The sequence below is a fragment of the Ahaetulla prasina genome, chromosome 6 (genome assembly GCF_028640845.1).
Source record: "Ahaetulla prasina isolate Xishuangbanna chromosome 6, ASM2864084v1, whole genome shotgun sequence".
NCBI lineage: Eukaryota > Metazoa > Chordata > Lepidosauria > Squamata > Colubridae > Ahaetulla > Ahaetulla prasina.
Window position 1 is genome coordinate 14496960 of NC_080544.1, and position 6046 is coordinate 14503005.

The 6046-nt window shown below is 48.8% G+C and overlaps 1 protein-coding gene across 4 annotated transcripts in view; it reads left to right on the forward strand.

Annotated features, from left to right (window-relative positions):
- The first annotated feature begins 44 nt into the window (after positions 1-44).
- Positions 45-6046, forward strand: part of CSGALNACT2 (chondroitin sulfate N-acetylgalactosaminyltransferase 2) — a 91100-nt gene continuing 85098 nt past the window's right edge. For 2 of the 4 annotated variants that reach the window (XM_058189070.1, XM_058189073.1), the window contains exon 1: positions 49-198. The gene's annotated coding sequence lies outside the window, so the exon portion shown is untranslated. Of the gene's footprint in view, positions 199-1099; positions 1233-6046 lie in introns of those variants that run through there. The other 2 variants (XM_058189072.1, XM_058189071.1) reach the window with 2 other exon arrangements.

A 6046-nucleotide genomic window follows, 5' to 3' on the forward strand; every position in this document is an offset into this window, starting at 1 on the left:
GCCCGCCTCCTGGGCGCTGCCGCTGGAAGGGGCGGCCCCGCTGGGAGGCCAGGCCAGGCCGGGCCCCGCTGGATGCCGGGCGGGAGGGCGGACTGGCAGGCGAGCAGGCAGGCAGAGAGGCAGGCTGGCTGGCTGGCTGGCTGGGCGCGCAGGAAGCGGTGCTTGCCGGCTGCGCGGCGGGGTTGCAGCAAGGCGGAGGTAAGGCGGGCTCCTTCGGGGCTGGGCGAGGGAGGAGGAGGGGGGGGAAATCCCTTGTAATCTCTTCCTTCCTTCCGCCGTCCTCCCCTCCTTTTCTCTCTCTCTCTCCTTCCTTCCTTCCATTTCTCTCTTCTTCTTTCCTCCCTCCCTCTCTCTGGTTCCTTCCTTCCTTTCTTCCACCTCTTTCCCCTCTTTCCCTCCCTCCCTTTCTCTCCTTCCTTCTTCCCTCCCTCTCTTTCTCTCTGCTTCTTTCTTCCATTTCTCTCTTCTTCTTTCCTCCCTCCCTCTCTCTGGTTCCTTTCCTCCCCTCTCTCCTTCCTTCCTTCCTTCCACCTCCCTCCCTCTTTCCCTCCCTCCCTTTCTCTCCTTCGTTCTTTCCTCTCTCTCTCTTCCTTCCTTCTTCCCTCCCTCTCTTTCTCTCTCTTTGCTTCCTTCTTCCATTGCTTCCTTCTTCTTTCCTCCCTACCTCTCTCTGGTTCCTTTGCCCCCCCTCTCCTTCCTTCCTTCTCCTTTCCGTTTCTACCTCCCTCCCTTTCTCTCCTTCGTTCTTCCCTCTCTCTCTTCTTTCCTTCCTTCTTCCCTCCCTCTCTCTCTCTCTCTGCTTCCTTCTTCCATTTCTCTCTTCTTCTTCCTCCTCCTCCTCTCTCTGGTTCCTTTTCACCCTCTCTCCTTCCTTCTGCCTTCCTCCCCTTCGTTCTTTCCTCTCTCTCTCTCTTCTTTCCTTTCTTCCTTCTTCCCTCCCTCCCTCCCTCTCTCTGTTTCTTTCTTCCATTTCTCTTCTTCTTTCCTCTCTCCCTCCCTCCCTCTGCTTCCTTGCCCCCCTCTCCTCCTTCCTTCCTTCCTTCCTCTTCTCCCTTCCTTCCTCCCTTCCCTCCCAATCCTTCCCTTCCCTGCCCCAAACCTCCACGGATCCACCCACCCACCCCTTCCTTCAGTTGGGCTTGGTGCATTAGTGAGAGGCGTCTCATTTTCCCCTCCACTGTGTTTGCTGGATGGGAAGCCGTGTTCACACAAACCCAGCCTTGCGCGTGGAGGTGAGTGGCCCATGTCCGAACTGCAAATAACCCCTTCCTTCCTTCCTTCCTTCCTTCCTTCCTTCCTTCCTTCCTTCCTTCCTTCCTTCCTTCCTTCCTTCCTTCCCTTCCCTTCCCTTCCCTTCCCTTCCCTTCCCTTTCCTTCCCTCCCTCCCTCCCTAATTCCTTACTTTCCTCCCTCCTTTCCTTCCTTCCTCCCTTCCTTTCCTCCTTCCTTCCTTCCTTCCTTCCTCCTCCTTCCTCCCTACATCCTCCCACCCTTCCTTCCTTCTTCCTCCTCCTCCCTCTCTCCTTCCTTCCTTTCCTCCTCCTTTCCTTCCTTCCTACCCTCCCTCCTTCCTTCCTCCCTCCCTAATTCCTTCCTTTCCTCCCTCCCTCCCTCCCTTCCTCCCTCCCTTCCTTCCTTCCCTCCTTCCTTCCCTCCCTCCTTTCCTCCCTCCCTCCATTTCCTCCCTCTTTCCTTCCTTTCCTCCCTCCCTCCCTCCATTCCCTCCCTCCCTCTTTCATTTCCTTCCTTCTCTCCCTGCCTTGAAGCTTTTCTTTCTGGGAGAGCTTTTTTCTTTTCTTTTTTCTTTTTTGTCCTCCTTTGAAAACAAGCTTTCCGTAAAAGCTGGCCAGCTTGAAAATGTCTGAATTTGGGAGAAAGGATGCAGTTGTCACATTCAAACACACACACACAGCTTTGCAGAGGAAGAGACTTTTCCGGACTTTTGTGTGTATGGGGAGGCAAGAGACAAAGCTTGGGTGGTGTGTAGACCCAAATCTTGAAGCTTGTGGGTTGGGTTTCTGCTGCCTCTGAACCGGCCCTGCAAATCGCTCAGATTAATACCCAGCTGAACCTGTTGGCAATGAAGCTCTAACCCAATTAGTTAAGCAGCATGTTGTGTGAAGCCGGTTGTGTTGTGTATTGGCACTATTAATTCCAAGTTTGTTGGCTGGGGAATTCTGGGAGTTGAAGTCCTCCAAGCTTAAAGTTGCCAAGGTTGGAGACCCCTGCCTTCGTGCACTTATGCACGCCCCATCTTACTGACTACTTAAGTACGACCACTTACAGTTGCTAATAAGGAAGATGCATGGAGCTGGGAAGCTAAATCCAGCAAAGAGACATATTTTGTTTCTTTCCTGCAAATTTGGTCTGTGCTGCTTGTGGGTCACACTTGGGTTGTTTATTCGAAACGTTGGATTTTTTTAAAAAAATATATTTTTATTTTTTTCCAAAACAAAATCTCGCAGGGTGGAGATTTTTCCCCATAACCAGCTGGAAGTTGCTTGGGTTGTTTTTTTGTTTTTGTTTTTTGTTTTTGTTTTTAGTTCTTTGCTAAATTGTAGGTTGCAGCTCCTTGTAGTCTTGCTTTTGTTACTGGGGGGAGCTTAAGGCAACTTGGGGATGGGGTGAAGGGGGTGTCACATTTAAAAAAAAAAGCAACAAAAACAAGATTTACGCTGGCGGAGGGGGAGAAGGATGGGGGGAAATCGTTCAAAACTTGGCTCCAGTTGGGTTTTTTTTTTAAAGCTCCTTTGCAAAATATCCCCAGTGGGCAGTGCTTAGATTGCAATCTTGGAGGCTCCCTGTGATTCAGAGGTTAATGTGTATTATAAGGCCTTATTATTTGTAGCCCAGCCTTAGCCCCAAGTGAAAGAATTAGTATTATTCCTGGGTGGGATCGCTGCTGTAGGAGCCAGATCTTGTAAACTGTTAGGGAAATGCCATCACTTATTCCGCTAGATCCTTATAATCCACATATTCTCTTGCTGCCTTTTCTGAGTGATCGTTATGCAGGTAGTCCTCAACTTACGACTGCAACAGGGCCCAACATTTCTGTTGGGAAGCGAGACGTTCGTTCAGTGAGTTTTGCTTCATTTTTTCTTGCTGTAGTCATTAGTGGACAAGTAAATTAACACAGTTGTTAAGTGAATCTGGGTTCCCCATCGATTTGGCTTGTCAAAAGGTTGCAAAAGGGGGGTGGGGTCACATGACACCACCCCCACCCCCGGGACGTAGCAACCGTCATAACTGTGAACCAGTTGCCAAATGTCTGAACTTGGATCACACAATCATGGGGAAGCTTCAAAGGTCGTAACTGAAAAACGGTCGTAAGTCACTTTTTTCGATGCCGTTATAACTTTGGTTTTTGTTTTTTTTTTGATATATTTTATTGATACTTTTTTTCTTTCGTAAACATAAACATTCAGTACCTACATAAATAGTGTGCTGTCTGGGTACAGTTAATTTTGAGAAATAATAATAGTAATACTAACAATAGTAATACTAAAAATTGCTGCAGGCTGTGAAAACAGAGACCATTATAAAAACAACAGAAACAAAGGCAGAATATAAGGAAAAACAGCTGGATGACAGATTAAATAGATGAAAAACCAAAGCTTTGCATGGACAGCACATGAAAAACATTGAAGGAAAGTGTGATAACAACTTGACATGGGCATGGCTTAAGATGGGAACCATCAAGAAAGAAACAGAAGGTTTAATACTTGCTGCACAAGAACAGGCACTACAAACTAATGTCATGAAAGCAAAGATACAAAAATCGACCCACAATCCAAATTGCCAGAGTTTGCAACAAAATTGAAACTGTTTCACATTTGATATGTGAATGCAGCAAAATTGCAGAAACTGATTACAAAGCTAGACACGACCGAATTGCTAAATTAATCCACTGGTCATTATGTAAAAAATACAACTTGCCTGTATCCAAAAAGTCATGGGAACATAAAGTGGAAAAAGTTATAGAAAATGAGAAGGTGAAGATCTTGTGGGACTTGCGAATACAGACAGATCATCACTTGGAACACCAGATATCACAATTGTCAAAAACCGAAACGTACAATTTATTGACATCTCGGGACCAGGAGATGCCAGAGTCGAAGAAAAAAAACTGAAAAAAATCACAAAATATTGCGACCTGGCCATTGAAACTACACAGCTATGGATGAAACATGTAACAGTGATACCCATTGTCATCAGGGCACTTGGTACCATGTCCAAGAATTTTATAAGATACATCAACAAATTGCAGCTTCCTGCAATAACACCTGCAAAAAAACTGCGCTACTTGGAACATCGTACATCTTAAGAAGGTACTTGGTTGATACCTAAGACGCTGGCAGCAACTCGTATCAACCATTAGCACCAGTCAATGCTATTTGTGATGCATTTTTGAATGTTCAGTTGACTGACTTTCGTTTTTAATGAATAAAGTAAATAATATTTGCTTATCCATATTATTTATTTATTTTATTTATTTTATTTATTATATTTGTATACCGCCCTTCTCCCGAAGGACTCAGGGCGGTTCACAGCCAATAAAAAACACAATACCTAGAATACAAATTAAAAACTATATAAAAAACTGATTCAATAACGGCCTAAAAATGTAGATACAATTTAAAACCCCATTTAAAACCCCCAATTAAAACCCATAAATTTAAAAAACTAACCCAGTCCTGTGCAGATGAATAAATGCGTTTTAAGCTCGCGACGAAAGGTTCGGAGGTCCGGAAGTTGACGGAGTCCCGGGGGAAGTTCGTTCCAGAGGGCGGGAGCCCCCACAGAGAAGGCCCTTCCCCTGGGCGTTGCCAGACGACACTGTCACGCCGACGGCACCCTGAGGAGTCCCTCTCTGTGAGAGCGCACGGGTCGGTGGGAGGTATTCGGTAGCAGTAGGCGGTCCCGTAAATAGCCCGGCCCTATGCCATGGAGCGCTTTGAAGACGTTCACCAGAACCTTGAAGCGCACCCGGAAGGCCACAGGTAGCCAGTGCAGTCTGCGCAGGATAGGTGTCACGCGGGAGCCACGAGGGGCTCCCTCTATCACCCGTGCAGCCGCGTTCTGGACTAACTGAAGCCTCCGGATGCCCCTCAAGGGGAGCCCCATGTAGAGAGCATTGCAGTAATCCAGACGAGACGTCACGAGGGCGTGAGTAACTGTGCATAAGGCATCCCGGTCTAGAAAGGGGCACAACTGGCGCACCAGGCGAACCTGGTGGAAAGCTCTCCTGGAGACGGCCGTCAGGTGGTCTTCAAAAGACAGCCGTTCATCCAGGAGAACGCCCAAGTTGCGCACCCTCTCCATCGGGGCCAATGACTCGCTCCCAACAGTCAGCCGTGGACTCAGCTGACTGTACCGGGATGCCGGCATCCACAGCCACTCCCTCTTGGAGGGATTGAGCTTGAGCCTGTTTCTCCCCATCCAGACCCGTACGGCTTCCAAACACCGGGACAGCACTTCGATAGCTTCATTGGGGTGGCCCGGTGTGGAAAAGTACAGCTGGGTGTCATCAGCGTACAGCTGGTACCTCACACCGAAGCCACTGATGATCTCACCCAGCGGCTTCATATAGATGTTGAACAGAACTGAGGCGCCGCGGAGTCGACCTCTGCCCCCCCGTCAACACCGTCTGCGACCGGTCGGAGAGATAGGAGGAGAACCACCGATAAACGGTGCCTCTCACTCCCAGTCCCCCCAACCGGCGCAGCAGGATACCATGGTCGATGGTATCAAAAGCCGCTGAGAGGTCTAATAGGACCAGGGCAGAGGAACAACCCCTATCCCTGGCCCTCCAGAGATCATCCACCAACGCGACCAAAGCCGTCTCAGTGCTGTAACCGGGTCGGAAGCCGGACTGGAACGGGTCTAGATAGACAGTTTCCTCCAGGTGGAGGGGAAACTGATATGCCACCATACTCTCTACAACCTTCGCCGCGAAGCGAAGGTTGGAGACCGGACGATAATTACCTAAAATAGCCGGGTCCAGGGAAGGCTTCTTGAGGAGGGGCCTCACCACCGCCTCTTTCAA